The sequence below is a fragment of the Mus caroli genome, unplaced genomic scaffold (genome assembly GCF_978045245.1).
Source record: "Mus caroli unplaced genomic scaffold, Mus_caroli_1 scaffold_13, whole genome shotgun sequence".
NCBI classification, from domain to species: domain Eukaryota; kingdom Metazoa; phylum Chordata; class Mammalia; order Rodentia; family Muridae; genus Mus; species Mus caroli.
The window spans coordinates 16,473,241-16,490,472 of NW_028227268.1; the positions used below are offsets into that span (position 1 = coordinate 16,473,241).

Sequence of the window (17,232 nt, forward strand, 5' to 3'; positions counted from 1 at the left end):
AGTAGCCAAAGGGAAGCAGGCTGGCTACTCTAATACTGCATTTACTTACAGAGAGCTGGTATTGGTTTACTGATGGGAGAGTTAGTAACCCAGAGGCAGTCACACTGAATGTCTCTACTCAATATATATGAGGACATTTTATAGTTTTGACAGACTTTCTTTTTAATTGTTTGGATGTTAGTCTGATACAACTAACAGCAACTAGTTTATCAGACAAAATACAACCTTAGACATTTTTGAAAACAATATTAATGTTCCTCAAAACTTAAAAACTGTAGTTCCAAATGAAGTGTATCAACAGAAATTAAATCACTATATGCAAGAGATATATATAGTTCCATGTTCATTGCAGCGTTATCTATTGTAAGTAAGATACAGAATCAACTAAACTAAAGTGCTCATGAATGGATGGATGGAGTTTTAAAAACTTATGAAGCACTACTACTCAGACTTTAAAAAGCAATGAATCTTGTCACTTACAAAAAACATGGACAATGCTAACTAAAGTAAATCAGGCCCAGAATGAAAAATACTATATTATCTCATTTATATGTTGAACTAACTAAAAGAACAAAATTATAGTTGTCAAGGACTCCAGGAAATAGGGACATATTGCTCCAAGGCTTTAAAGTTTCAGTGAGACAGGGAAATATGATGCTATGGGGTGTGTGTGTGTGTGTGTGTGTGTGTATGTGTATGTGTGTGTTTACAGAAAAGCTGCTACAACAGCACAGGGGGAACCCACAACCCCCTCACTTAGTTCCTTCTATAATCATCTGTTACAACTAATGAATCTATATTTTATTTAGATCCCCTTAGTTTTTATCTAATGTCTTTTTTGTGTTCTAGAATAACCCATTACATTTAGACATCATGTCTCCATAGGACTCTCAGACTGACAGTTTCTTAGACTTTAATGTTTTGAGGAATGTTCCTCAATTAGAATTTTCTGATGTCTTCCTCATATGAAAACAAGGTTATAAGTTTTTGGAAGAAGCCACATGTTAGGTCCCAAAGAAACCCAAGACAAATGGCTGAAGAGTGCTACATATGTACACCACTCAATCTTCAACAAAACCCTATGAAATATAAATGATTTTTTGCCTTAATAGATTACTATTTCTCTCCTACATAAATTCAAATCCATTACACTATTGGATGAACTCCTACTCAACTATATGTTTATTAATTGGAAAAGCCTTTCTATCTGTTAGAAATAAATTCAGGGTCTCAGAAAATAATACCACCACTCCAATTAAAGTGTCTCAACAAGGCAAAACTTCCCTTCTCATCAGAAGGCACTGTTACTCAGCAATGCAGAAGAACAAGCACACAGGGACAGGAAGGTTATTTGGCTTTTAGTCTAATATCGACTAAAATATCTTTTCCACATTGGCTAGAGCACAACCTCACAGTCTTTTGCAATTCCTTAGTTTTAAAAGAATGGTACAAAGGCAATGAAGGAAAGGAGGAATGTGTCATTAGTGTAAGTAATTTAAGATCTGAGAATACAGCATGGTCTTTGTGTAAACAAAAATTGTACCAAATAAAGGGGCTTAAAGCATTTGCATAAAGGTTTTACAAAATGGTGTAATGTAAAGATTTGAGGTCCTTGTTGTAAATAAATGTTTTACAGTGCTTGACAGAACAGACGAGACTAATATTTAGTGTTTCTTACAAATAAAGTCCTTTATAAATCTCCACTTGGATATATCAATTATTCACAAAGTTCATAATATCCAAACATGAAACTCTCTCTTGCCTCCTTATTCAGGCCTAATTCTATTGTAGTTCTTCACTTGAATAAATTCAGAACTGAAATCTTGATGAACAACTTGATTTGATTAAAAAAGCATAGGATATCTCTGAATGCAGCTGGGTGGAAGTTTCCAAAAAGGATTAGCTTTTAGGGTGAAGAACCACCCTTAAATATGTCTTCATGCCATAGCCTATGGATCCAGATAGAATAAAAAGGGAAGAAAAAAAAACAGAAAAAAAAATGAAAAGTCCACTAAAGCAGGTTTCCTAGCTGCCATGTGATAAACTGTTCTGCTCTGCCATGCTAGGCTTTGTTCAGACTTAGTTCACCAGGTTTATGTGGTGGCTGAGACTAAATCCAGTGCTCTGTACATGTTAAACAAGCATTCTAAATTCCAATCCATACATGTGTTAAGTACTTTGCATAATATGCTCTTGAACTCCTAATCCTTCTGCCTCCACTTCAGGAGTTCTGAGGGCCAGCAGAAAGAATGGAAACAGGCAACCTCAGGAGATAGGAGGTTGGTGTGACCCTCCAGAATGCACCAGAGACCTGGGGGGTGAGAGACTCTCAGGACTCAAAGGGAGGGACCTTAGATGAAATGCCCTACATTGGGGAGAGGGAACTTATAGAGCCCACCTCTAGCAGGAAGATAGGGCATCAAGTGAGGGATGGGGTTGCCATCCCACAATCACATCTCTGACCCATAATTGTTCCTGTCTGAAAGAATTACAGGGATTGAAATAGAGAGGAGCCAGAGGAAAAGAAAATCCAGTGACAGGCCCAAAGTGGGATCTAGCTCAAGGGGAGGCTCCAAGGCCTGATACTATTACTGAGGCTATGGAGCACTCACAAAAAGGGACCTAGCATGACCACACTCCAGAAGACCCAACAAGCAGTTGAAAGAGTCAATTGAAGATATTTGCACCCAACCGATGGACAGAAGCAGCTGACCCCTGTGGTTGAATTAGGGAAAGGCTGAAAGATGCTGAGGAGAAGGGTGACCCTGTAGGAGTACCAGCAGTCTCAATTAATCTGGACTCCAAAGATCTCTCAAACACTGGACCACCAAACAGACAGCATACACCAGCTGATATGAGGCCCCCAACACACATACAGTAGAGGACTTCTGGGTCTATTTTCATTCAGAGATGATGTACCTAACCCTCAAGAGACTGGAGGCCCCAGGGAGTTTAGAGGTCAGGTGGGGTGGGGGGTGACATCACATGGAGAAAGGGGCATGGGTAGGAAGTATGGTATGTGGAAGGGTCGGAGGGTGGAGTGGGGTGGAGATGGGAATAAAATCTGGAGTGTAAAAATTAATTAAAAAATATTTCCTAAAATAAAGATCTATGGGTACTGCCATTTTAAAAACTATACCTGAAGTCTTATCTCTAATTTGTCCTATTATTTTCTTCTACCCTTAGTGTATACTAATCTAAAATGCTAATAAATACATAGAACTCTCAGAAACTTCTCCCCCAATTCCCTTAATTCTGAGACGATAACAAGTTCCTCCTCTTTTGTTATACCTTAACTGTGCATCATCTTGAAAAATTTATAAACAACACCCTCAAAAACTACCTCAGCTTTAGAATTACACAATGTCAATGACAGGTAAATAAACTGCAACAAGAGATTTCCTTGTTTGGTTAAACGTTACAAACGTTATAAGTGTTATAAAGTCTTACGTTTTAAGCTGTAAAAAACTATACAGTTTCCTTGATAAAAGTATTCATTTATGGTCAAAAACATCTGAGCTCATCATCATCTTACTTTATAAAACCCTCTTTCAACAAATGGGTATCTTAATTACATCTAGCTATTGCAAATTTACTAATCCTTGCCAGCCAGTTTGCCTTTAGCTTGTGACACTTCCAGCCACCTGCCTTCAGCCCAACTCTATTAGCACATCAGATAACTTACAAAATAAGCACAGAATGGAACCTGTATGATAGAGTTGGTGCTTATGGAAATACCTGTATCAGAGTCCTTTTAAAATATGCTTTCTTTTATGATTTTTGTCAATTTCAAAATAATTTGATGTCTTTATTTAGATACTGATCCTGGCTCATAGTAATTGTCCCTCTCCCAGACTCTATAACGTTAACCTAATACTGCCAAAAGATATAAATTTTTGCTAAACATGGTGGCACATGCCTTTAATCCCAGCACTGGGGAAGCAGAGGCAGGCAGATCTCTTGAGTTTGAGGCCAGGCTGGCCTACAAAGTGAGTTTCAGGACAGTCAGAGCTGCAAAAACAAAAAACAAAAAAACCCAACCCCCCCAAAAAAATACTGTCTTGAAAACAAAAAATATTTTTCTAAGAAATGTTTTAAATATTTTCTGTTAAAAACAGAGGGTGGCATCTTTGTTACTATGATTTAAGGTACAGCCCAGCAAATAATCTAGCCAATAATAAATCAATAATAAATATATGAAAGCTAAGATATTTTTATTCCCCCATCTCAATATTTCTATAGTTGCCAGGAGAGAGCAAGAATTCTCCAATTGCTTTCAGCTTGCAGCATCCTATTCTTTGAATAGCAATTATAGTGTGCTCTTCCTAAATATCACTGAAATCTTTAAAAGACAACTACTCAATGCAATTTTACTGTAATGGAGAATGGTGGGGTTGAGCAGTTTCTTCCAACTTTTCACCATGTTCTCCTCGTCTCTCAACAAATTCCACTCATTCCTACTTCATGAATGTTCTAAAAATTGTTACTCATTAACCCATTCTATCACTTGAAGCTATTTTTGAAGAGACTCTTCTTTCAATAAATAGTGCTATCTAGAAAGTTTATTAATTTAGTAAGACATAACACTCTCTTAGTAACAACAAAGGGAAAGAGTTGTTTGCTGACAAGAACAAAGCCTGCAGGTTATTCAAAGAAAAGAATTAAGTAGGGGCCTCAGAACCTCAATTTCTCCAAGGCATCTGTTGTCACTGTGATGCTAGCTAAGCTAAGCACCCAGGCTGCTGTGGAAGCCTCTGGTTAAAAAAGATTTCAAGGCTGCTGTTTCTTGTGAGGAACCAATCAGATTTCTTTGTTTCATCTGCAACATTCCATCAGGGTTATATAACATTTGGATACATGAAACATTCTAATAATACAGTTTGTTTCACTCTATAGTTAACTATTTGCTGTCATAAATTTTGGCACATAAAAATACCATATTTTAAGTTCGTAGCTGTGATGAAAGGATGGACCATTTAGAGACTGCTGTATCCAGGGATCCGTCCCATAATCAGCTTCTAAACGCTGACACCATTGCATACACTAGCAAGATCTTGCTGAAAGGACCCAAATATAGCTGTCTCTTGTGAGACGATGCCGGGGCCTAGCAAACACAGGAGTGGATGTTCACAGTCAGCTATTGGATGTATCACAGGGCTCCCAATGGAGAAGCTAGAGAAAGTACCCAAGGAGCTAAAGGGATCTGCAACCCTATTGTTGGAACAACATGATGTACTAACCGGAACCCTGGAGCTCTTGTCTCTAGCTGCATATGTATCGAAAGATGGCCTAGTCGGCCATCAATGGAAAGAGAGGCCCATTGGACTTGCAAACTTTATATGCCCCAATATAGGGGAATGCCAGGGCCAAAAGAATGGGAATGGGTGGGTAGGGAAGTGGGGGGCGCTATGGGGGACTTTTGGGATAGTATTGGAAATGTAATTGAGGAAATTATGTAATAAAAATATTAAAAAAAAAAAAAAACAAAAACAAAACAAAAAAAAAAAAAAAAAAAAAAAAACAGAATTATACCACAGATTTTTTTTCTAATTTCTGAGGCAATAGAGCTAATTTGCTCTGTCTAAAAGAAACTATTCTTGAGAGTACATAAGTGCGGTCTGCAGACTACTAAGATTTACTAAGATTAATGCTGATTCTGTATTATTCCTGTCTTCAGTAAAGTGGGTGAGGTAATCTAACATAGTGGCAGACAGCCATACAGTTGTTAATTCTAATCACATACAAATGTCCTTACTATGGAATAAAACATTATAAATAGATTTAAAAATCAGTCTGTCTGCATTGCACATCTTAATACCACATAAAAATCTAGTATTTAAAATGTCTCAATACATATTTGCTCAAATAAGAAAACCTGAATTTGGACTTTCTTACCCACAACACTAAGTGACCAAAATAATATACCAGCATCACTGTTATCTACGTGATCAGAATCCGTGCCATAAAGTCATCATAGAATCTCACAAGCAGCCTTCCTCTCAGCGAGAGAAAACACTGCACAAGTAACATACTGATTTTCTGTGCTAGTAAAACAACTCAAATGTTTAAACCGTCTTAAGCTAGAGCTTGTGAATATCATATATTTCTTCTTTTTAAAACTCAAAAGTCATCCCACAGATGATAGTCACAAATCAGCACAGGATTAAAATAAGTAGCCAAAGCATAAAAAAAGAAGAATCTGTTGGGTGTGGCTTATGAAAATGTATCCAGTCTCAACTGGACAGCTCCTCAGTTACAGGCAGCTAAAGAAACCCAAAATATACACATACAGAAGTAAAGTGCTTTGTAGGGAGTGGGACTAAGCCTTCATGATTTTTAGTGTTTAATGCTAAACTGTTTCACTAGTGCTTCTAACAGTACAGTCTGGGATCAATACTGAGATAGCTTAGGAAGCCAAAGACAGTGAAATTTTACTTGTCCTACTTCCTTCCTCTCCTTTATTTCACACTCACTGTCAACATGGCCGTTCTTACAAACATTTTGCTTTCACAGAAGAGGTAATCATTTCAGTCATGACTATGTGCAATGCGAACTCACTGCATTACAGTCATCAATAAAATATGAAGTGCCAACTCTAGTGCTCATCCTACTGATGTTTTTCCCTGTCTCACTGGAGAATGATTTCTTCTATTATAAAATGAACAATATAAGGAAAGAAACATTGGCATGAACTCAAACAAATATGCAGCAGAGAAAATACAAAACCCACTAAGTGTTTACTTAAAAACAAAGCCAAGCTAATACTAATAGGAAAAGAAAACCTTTCATAACACACATCTATATATACACCAGCCACATACATTTTATAAAACAAATCTGTCCGTAAACTACCATGTATGCACATACTAATGTTACACATGCAATACAGCAGAACCTCTACACACAGAGGGCATGCAGATTTCACAACTGTAACAGTTTCATTCCTAAATGGCCATCATCAAATATTAAAAGAGCTACGAAAATCTGACATGCCGATCTCTGCCTGAGCCTCTAGACTTGTTAAGCAATCTCTTTTCTGAGCAGTGTAGCAGACCCACCTCTGAATCATACTGACGGTTCTTTTCCCCCAAGTCCTGAGCGTGCTGCACCATTTTGTCTGTCTTCTGGACAGTAGGGGAATCAGCAGAACAGCATCGAGGAGTGCACTGGAGTCAGCAGAGTCAGTGCCAGCCTCCTACTGCAGCCTGTATATTGAACGCACTCAAACCCACAGGTGCCTACGTAAAATCCTCCAGCTGCAGCCTGCAAGTCAGTGCTTCCTTGGCAGTAAATCTGTATGCTACCTCCACTTTGCTTTAGCCAACAAATGACAGAATGTACAACAACATGACACTTTTGAAAAAAGAATGTTTACATAAAATGCTCACATTATCTGTAGTAAGTAGGAAAAAAGTATGACTTTTAAAAAAAAATCATGAAGACTAAACAGATATTGCTTAAATGGAAATGCATTTCAAGTGGTTCTAAATTTCAAACAGAAAACATTAATAATTAACACATTTACATCCTCTTATGAATAATATAAAAATTATTTTATATACCTAGTCTATTATATACAACTATAGAAACAGGAATAATTCTATCCATTTTTGTTCATAAAATTATTAGAAGAAAATATAAATATATGTTGAAAGGCAAAGTTAACTTAAAACTAATGCTCAATGAATGACAGGCAAATCAAGAAACAGACAGTAAGGGTTTTCACATCACCTTCAAACACATACACTATCATCCTATCAGAATTATAAAATTCAAAAAGTAGAGGGAAAATACATTAGAGACAAATAAGTCTAATTCTTAGTTCTTCAGATGAATAAATTAAGGACCAAAGAGCTTAAAGCTGAGGTACCTTCTCAAGGTCACACAGCTATCCAGTACCAGAACCTGCCCTTCTAAATGTATCTTTTAATAAATAACTACTCCTGGAACACATGCAAGCTTAAACAGTAACACGAACACTCAAGAACAGTAAGTCCATGGCTTAAAAACAAACAAACAAAACAACTTTATGGAACCAAATATCCAAGTTCAAATGGCTTCACAAGTCAACTAAACATTTAAAGAAGTGACACCAATTCTACAAGATTTCTTCCTGATGATAGAAAAAGAAATACCTCTGATTCAGTTTGAGGACAGAATTACACAGAATATGAATAGATAAAAGCATTACCCGGAAAAAACAACAACAACAACAACATTCCCTATTGTCCCTGTTGCTGCAGTGAAACACCATGACCCAAAAGCAAGTTAGAGAGAAAGGGTTTATTTGTTCATCATTGAAGAATTCAGAACAGGAACTCACACAGGGTAAGAACCTGGAACAGAAGCTGATACAAAGGCCATGGAGGGATGTTGCTTACTAGCTTGATCCCCATGCTTGTTCAGCCTGCTTCCTTATAGAATCCAGGACCACCAGACGAGGGATGGTACCACCCACAATAGGCTTGGTCCTCTCCCATCAATCACTAATTAAGAAAATGCCTGATGAAGGATCTCATGGAGGCATTTCTCAGTTGAGGTTCCTTCCTTACGGGTAGCTCATTTGTATGTCAACTTGACATGACTAGCCAGTACACTTATAGAAACAAATGAAAAATTTGGTAAAATATTAACAAATCTAATCCAATAACATATAACACACCAAGTGAGAAATTTATTTTTCCTGAAAAGCTAGCCACTTGGGTAGTTTAAAATCATTATTCCACCCTATAGCCTTCTATATGAATTATTCAAATATGGTCTACTATCTTGTGATGGTTTGAATATGCTTGGCCCGTGGGAAGTAGCACTATTAAGTGTGGCCTTGTAGGAGTGTGTCACTATATAGGCAGACTTTCAGGTTTCCTAGGACTCAAGCTCCAACGAGTGTGGAATGAAAGCCTCTCCTGGTTTCCTGTGGAAGACAGTATCCTTTTGCCTGCCTTCAAATCAAGACATAGAACTCTCAGCTCCTTCTCTAGCACCATGTCTGCCTGGATGTTGCTATGCTTCCTGCCATGATGATAATAGACTGAACTGCTGAAACTATAAGCCAGATCCAATGAAAATATTTGCCTTTATAAGAGTTGCCTTGGTCATGGTGTCTTTTCACAGTAACATAATCCTGACTAAGACACATGTGAACATTATCTACCATGGTGCAGGTTTAGAGAAAAATTACATGACCATATTACTTGATGCAAACAGCATTCTTAAAAACTAACACCTGAAAAAATGATGAAACTAGGAACAAATAGAAACTCCATTAAGAGGACAACAACAAGAACACCCTACAGCTAACCTCATATAAAGTGAAGAAAGACTGGATGTTTCCCACATTAACATTAGGTGCCAGAAAAGAAAATAATGTGGAACACAGGACCACTAATGAAGGAGCTAGAGAAAGTACCCAAGGAGCTAAAGGGGTCTGCAACCCTACAGGAGGAACAATGATATGAACTAACCAGTACCCCCCAGAGCTGTGTCTCTAGCTGCATATGTAGCAAAGGATGGCCTAGTTGGCTATCAATGAAAGGAGAGGCCCTTGGTCTTGCAAAGATCATATGCCCCAGTACAGAGGAATGCCAGGGCCAGGAAGCAGGAATGGGTGGATTGGGGAGCAGGGTAGGGGGAGGGTATAGGGGTCTTTGGGGATAGCATTTGAAATGTAAATGAAGAAAATATCTAATAGAAAAAAGAAAAAAGAAAAGAATGCTCATCACCCTCAGCTAGACTACTGTACTAGACTCATTAACCAGTTTCATAAGATAAGGAATACAACGAAGAACATACATGCAGGAAGAAAGAAAAGAAATCATCTTCAAAAGACATTGTCTACTCAAATTAAAAACACACATAAACAAAGATTCATACAAATCTTCAAATCTTAGTACTAATTAGTCAGTTTAGCAAGGTCATGGGATACAAATTCAGAAAGCCAATTTATATATACAGGTTTACTATATTAACAAAAAGTCACTTCCCTTTTCCTGCCCTTACCTTAACTCTCTGCCATCTGCCAGCCCATAAGCTAGTTCTGACCTGAGCAGTGAACCCTGTTTGTAAGCAAGCCACCTCCTTTCATAGATAAATTGCTTTTCCCCTCTCTCATCTTTACTTCATCCCTCTGCCATCAGAAAACCTACAAGCCTGGCTCCAGACCTGTGGTTGTGAACCTTCTTCATTTGTGATCCCCCACCATTTTGCCTGGCCTAGTTCTAGACCCATCTTTAGTTTGGGACCCATCTTTCCATGGTCTAAATTAAACAGCTTATCTACCAGTTTTACCTGGCCTAGCTCAGGTCATGCATCTCCTGCACTGGCCCAATCTAAGGAAGGCCAGATTACCACATGAGACACACACACACACACAAGTCTATATGCCCTGGTCAAAAACAGCATGAATGGCCAAAACAGCATTCTCCCATCAAACCAACTAGTTCTATATAAGTGCTCCCTAAAAAGCACTACCTAGGGCTGGTGAGATGGCTCAGTGGGTAAGAGCACTGACTGCTCTTCCAAGGGTCCTTTGTTCAAATCCCAGCAACCACATGGTGGCTCACAACCACCCGTAATGAGATCTGACACCCTCTTATGGTGCATCTGAAGTCAGCTACAGTGTACTTATGTATAATAATAAATAAATCTAAAAAAAAAAACCACTACCTAGATGAACTTTTTATAATACATAGACCATCTGGACAAAAAACAAAACAAAACAAAACAAAACAAAACAAAACAAAACAAAACAAAACACTCTAAACAGAATTACATGGCATCTTACATCAAATGGACCTAACAGGTTACTACAAAATAGTCTACCTAAATGCCAAAGAATATATATCCTATTCAGAAGCACATGGAAGCTCTTCTAAAATAGACCACATGTTGGTATATGAAGCAAACCTTAACAAATACAGAAAAACTGAAATAATCCTCTGTATACTATTTGACCATTATGCAATAAAACTTAAAATTAAAAGCAAACAAAACTCTAGTAAGTGTGCAAACATGTGACTATTAACTCATTACTTACTGAATGATGAATGGATCAAAGAAGAAATCAAAATATTCCTGGAACTAAATGAAAATTTAAACATAACACAACTAAATTACTAGAACATATTAAAAGCATCTCTAAGAGGAAAGTTTACAACCTTAAGTGCAAAAAAGAATCAGAGAACAAATAAATGGTTTAATGATATAACTTTTTAAAAAACCAAATCAAATCCAATACAAGTAGATTACAAGAAATAACAAAATCAAGGCAGAAATTAATGAAGTAAAAACAAACAAACAAACAAAAACAATGAATCTAAAAGTTTTTTCTTTGAAATATTGACAAGATTGACAGATCATTGGCCCAAATAACCACAAAAAAGAAAGAGATGACACATAATACCAAAGTCCAAAACAAACATTGGAGCATTAGAACAGACACCAAAGAAATACAGAGTATTATTAGGGAATACTTTGAAAACCTATGTCCCATTAAGATGGAAAACCTAAAAGAAATGGATGAATTTAAACAACCAAGAGGAGGCTAGTAACCTAAACAGAACAATAGCAAAGAAGGCAATGGAAACAGTAATAAAAAGTCTTCTGATTGAAAAAGAAATGTAGGCTCAGATGGAGTCACAGAATTCTACCAGACTTCAAAGAACTACAGAGTACTTAATGCTTCACAAAACAGAAACAGAAGGAGCACTCCCAAACTCATTCTATGAAGCCAGTATCCAAGACAGACAGAAAGACAGACAGACAGACAGACACACACACCTGCAGACCAATATCCCTAATGGACAAAGAGGCAAAAATCTTCAATAAAATACTAGTGAACTGAATACAAGCACATATAAAGATCATCTACCATGATCAAGTTCATTTTACTCCTGGAAAAGCTGATTCAACATGCATAAGCTGATAAATGTATTAAGTAATGCAAATGGACTTAAAGAGAAAAATCACACTGTCATTTCTACAGATACAGAAAAAAAAAACTTTGACAAAATTCAATATGCTTTTATAAAAGCCCTAAAGAAAACAGACTAGAGGGTACCATGTTTCCACATGATAAAGCATATATACATGGCAAATCCCACAGGCAACTTTATCCTAAATGGGGAAAAACTTGAAGCAAATTTATAGTCAGGAAGGAGACGAAGCTGCCCACCATCCTACTCCTTTTCATTACAGTGCTGAAAGCACTGAATTAAAGGAATAAAAACAGAAAAAGAAATCAAATTATCCCTATTCGCAGATGATATGACATTTTACATAAGATTTTCAAAATTCCCCAGAAAACATCTAGAAACCATCAATCATTTCAGCAAAGTGGGAGGATACATAATTGACTCCAACAAATCAGTAGCCTTTCTCTACACCAACAACAAAAACACTGAAAGAGATCACGGACAAACTCCCATGTACAGCAGCATCAAAGGCACAATCTTGGAATTAAACCTAACCAACAAGGTGAAAGACCTTTATGATGAAATCTTCAAGTCTCTGAAGAAAAAGCTTGAGAAAGACACTAGAAAATGGGAAATCCCAAAAGGATTTAGAGAGAGAAACCAACATTCCATAGATTTTATAGAACAGCAAAGGATTTTAAGTGGCCGAAACAATTTTGGGTGGAAAAAAAGTTGGAAGTATCACACTCTCCTAAGGTTTACACAGCTGCAATGATGACACCATATGATAGAAACACAGACCTAAGATTGGAATTGGGATGAATAAGTAGGGCCAAGGATTTTTAACAACAGTCCAAAAGTAATTCAAAGGATGAAGAAACATATTTTCAGCAATGTAAAAACAAACAAGCCAATCTTAATTTTACACTTTGTGTTAAAAACAGCCCATCATGGATCAGAGACCTAAATATAAAAATTTATAGCTGGATGTGGTAACACAGGCCTTAATCCCAACACTCAGGAGGCAGAGACTGGCGGATGCAGATCTTGTGAGTTCGAGGCTAGCCTGGTCTATATGATGAGTGTCAGGCCAGCCAGAATTGCAGAGTGAGACCTTAAACTTAAAATAAACAAACCCTTTAAAAGATAAAACTTGGGTTAATTAACTTTTTTTTTAACTTTTTGTTGTTTGAGGTTTTGTAGTCTAGCTTTTGGGGGCTAAAGATTGAACATAAGGGCTCACATGTGTTAAGCATACACTCTACCACAAAGCTACACACCTTAGGACCAGGGTTTTAGGTGTGTTACAAAAAGCACACACAATCCATTTTTAAAAAATGATAAATCATCAAACACTGTTAAGAGCCTCAGCAAAGCTGGGCGTGGTGGCTCACGCCTTTAATCCCAGCACTTGGGAAGTAGAGGCAGGCGGATTTCTGAGTTCGAGGCCAGCCTGGTCTACAAAGTGAGTTCCAGGACAGCCAGGGCTATACAGAGAAACCCTGTCTCGAAAACCAAACAAACAAACAAACAAAAAGAGCATAGGCAAAACACAGGTTCAACAATGGACCTGGATCTAGTAAACAAAATAAACTCTCAAAGCTCAAAGAGTAAAACAATATAATAAAGACTTCCAAGAGATATGAAAAGATTTCACAATAAAGAACACATGAAAGGCACAGGAAAGGATGTTCCTTAACAAGTAGAAAAAAAACCCATAAACTGCAGTGGCAAGGCCAGCAACCCTGTGTGCTAAGTATGCTATGCTACACATGATATATGGTGACGCACTCCTGGTATCCCACACTTGAGGCAGAAGCACAGTTGACATCAGCTGCTACTGAGAATGGGTGAACACCACCAACATTCTAGGTTCCTGTGTCTGAACCAAGAGCTGAGCAAACAATACCAAATGACAGCAGAACAGCACAGCAGACTAAAAAATATACTTCCAAGGGAGGAACCAGGCAGAGCAGAGAGTTCATCAGCTCAAGAGCCTGCCCTATAAATGATCTGGGCTTTTATGTTATTTCATAATAATAATAATGCATATATAGCACATAGGTTTTCTGGCTTGTATAATGTTGGTTGTATAATGTGAGCTCTACCTGCTAAACACAATCCTACATACAACTTCATGCATATCTTATTAAATCTTAAATCATTAGTAGGGGTATGCATTTTAGCATTATAATGAGCCAAATGTTACTTTTAGACCTTTGTACCTGTGCCAGTGATGTGAGCCAGTCCATCTTTGCCAGGAGTTTCTAGCCTTCCTTGGTGCCAACTTGGTTTCCCATATGCTAATTCTGCAATTCTGCAATTTCTGTATCTCCAAACCTCACTCTTCACCCCACTTCCCTGCCTCCCAGACAGCTGTTAAGTTTGAGGTCAGCCTTGACTACATAATATATCCTGTCTCACTGACAACAGCGACAAAATAAAATGAGATGCCACCACATACCACATAATAATGTGCCCAAAGTTTATTTTTTAATTGGCAACACCAAATGCTCCCATAGATATGAAGCCATGGGAATGAGTTCATTATAACTACATTACAAAATAGTTTGGTAGTTTCTTCTAAAGTTAAACATACATACATTCACTATATAAATTAACCATCTCACTCTTAGGAGCTGATAACCTAGAAATATGAAAATGTATCCTTATGAGGGATGGATCTGTGGTTAAGCGTACCTGCTGCTCTTCCACAGAACCTAAGTTCAGTTCCCAGTCCCTACACTAGGCAGCTCACAACTTTCTACAACTCCGGCTCCTAGGGATCCAATGCCTCTTGACTTGCAGGGGATATTTGCACTTATCTGCACATAAACATCTATAAATAGTTAAAAATAATAAATCTTAAAAAATGAAACCTAGGTGTATCAGTATTTACATTTCATAATCACTTCATACTAAAAAGAAACCAAATGTTTTCCAGTAGCTGAATGAATACAATTTGTAATGAACCCATACAATGGAAATACCAGTTAGCAACAAGAAAAGCCTTCTGCTTGACACAACATGGATGAGTCTCAAAGAAAAAAAAAAAACAAGCCTAAAAGGTGATATACTATAATATTCTATTTATATGACATTCTAAAAATAAAAATAAAAAACACTAGGATGAAGAATAATTCATTGGTTTCCAGGGTTATAGATGGAGAAGTGTAACAACAAAGAAATACTATGAAATACTATGCTAACCTATAGCATTGATAGAAACTAAATGTTAATAGTTGCATACAAGCACAAACATGCACGCATATACATATATACACACACCTTATGATACAGTTTACAAACTTGTAGTACCATTGAATAGCTCTACCTTCCAAATCTAGATCTCTTCCTATGAGTTCCTGGGCCTCTAACACATTCACCAAACTTCCTTGTTATCTCATTATTACCTCAAACTTTACATCTACAAAAAAAGAATTCATTACTTTTCCCTTTAAACCCAAATGAACATCACCACCATTCACCAGTCACCAAAGTCAGAGACATAGTATTTATCCTTGAACATAAATTCTGAGAACTACATAATGAAGACAAAGTGACACGATAGAAGTATGTGGGGTGGTCCTCTGCTCCTAATAGAGTTCCTAAAAGTCTTATATTTTCTTAAGAAGGATGACAGGACAATGTTTTGTCATATTTCATCCTAGTCCCTTGCTTAGAGATACAAGGCTTCTAGGACTCTTGAATTTTAAGACAGGGATGATGAGTGTTTTTCTATGTGTTAACAGTATGGCCAGTAGCTGAAAGCCTTATGGGAGCTTCAGGATAGGGATTAACCATATAATTGGTAGGAACTTTCAGCATTAACCCTTTGAGCCCTGGGGGAGGGCAAGAGAAATGAAGATCAAGTTCAACCACCAGTGGACAGTGATCTCATCAATCATGTCTACATAGTAGACTCTCATACAAAATCCAAAGTAATAGATTCCTGGTCAGTGAATGCATCCAAGTGCAATACACCCACATGTGAACAAAGTGGCTGACACTACCTCCATGAGGACAGACACTCCTGTGCTCAGACTATACCCCCACCCACATCCCTTTCTGAGAACTGCCTTTTGCCAACCTTCATTCTATCTACTAATTTATAGCCTCTCTTCAACAGCTGATTTTCATTAGAATTGGCACCTTATCCAAAAGAGGATAATCACAAACTTAATTCCTAGCAAAAGTATAACTAGCTTGATCTAAGGATTTATACCAGATCTAAGTTAGACCAGAATTAATTCATCAACAGTCATGTTACAATGGGTCTTATGAATTTGGCCCAAATCTCCCTTTTGATTCCTAAACTATTAGATGTTGGTAGTTATGTTCCACTATTTGGACTGAATAATTAAAAAAAAAAACATAAGAATTAGTAAACAGAAGAAATGTCAGCCAACCAGATTATCAAGCGGCCTTCACTAAATGTGTCAAACTTTCTTACGATTCCATGCATTTATGCAGTACCTATGCCTCAAACTTTGTCCCCCACTTGTGGAACTGGCTAGCTTACTCCGAGGACACAATAATAATCACCATCTCCTCCAAAAACTGCTACATTTCTTTCCAGTCTGAATGAATACTCAGTACTTCAATACTTCATATAGTGGGTGCTCATTACATCCATGTTTTGGGAAACAGAGGCAGGAGGTGGAGCTGCCTGAGGAATTCCCCTAGATTTCTAAAGACCCTGCCTTAGACCAAGCAAGGACTTGTGGCTTTTATATAGAATAGAGTTTCAAAAACTCATCTATCTATGAAGCAGAGTTAGTTTTTTAAAACGGTGTTTTTAATACAGAGTTTGAGTATAAGGAGGAGAAAACCACTCAGAAGGAAAGACAAGTCATACGAACAAGGGCTTCTCCAAGAGACATAGCTCATTTATTTTTAACAGCAGTCACACAGGATTTTGGTGAGGTTTGAAGTTACTATCTTCAAAGGGTTCCTAAGACATGAGATCACTAGGTGTTTCCTGAGGGACACTCACCAAGACTACAATTGACAAAGTAAAAGTCTAGATATCAGGGAAGTTAAAGTCTCTTCACTGTAAACAGAGTTAACAGTCTTGTTTGAGCTTCCCGGGAAATAACTGGGGACAGGAATGAGGCCTCTCAAGTGGGATAACACAACCCTAATTAACCTGACTAGTTGCTACTTTAAGAGATCTCTTTATAAATGAATTTTCTTTTCAAATCAGCAACCTTCACAGCAAATGCTGTTAATTGTGCTGGAATTCTTGTTGGTAAGAAACTCAATCAAACACACAGGTAAGGGGCTCCATTCCCATCCACAGCCTCATTAATTTCCATTG

At 37.4% G+C, this 17,232-nt stretch overlaps 1 protein-coding gene across 7 annotated transcripts in view; it reads right to left on the minus strand.

Annotated features, from left to right (window-relative positions):
- Window positions 1–17,232, minus strand: part of Tanc2 (tetratricopeptide repeat, ankyrin repeat and coiled-coil containing 2) — a 335,376-nt gene that overhangs the window by 273,330 nt on the left and 44,814 nt on the right. Inside the window, exon 1 of one of the 7 annotated variants that reach the window (XM_085829482.1) lies at window positions 7,059–7,344. The exons of the other annotated variants lie outside the window; for them this stretch is intronic. The gene's annotated coding sequence lies outside the window, so the exon portion shown is untranslated. Of the gene's footprint in view, window positions 1–7,058; window positions 7,345–17,232 lie in introns of those variants that run through there. 7 annotated transcript variants of the gene reach the window in all.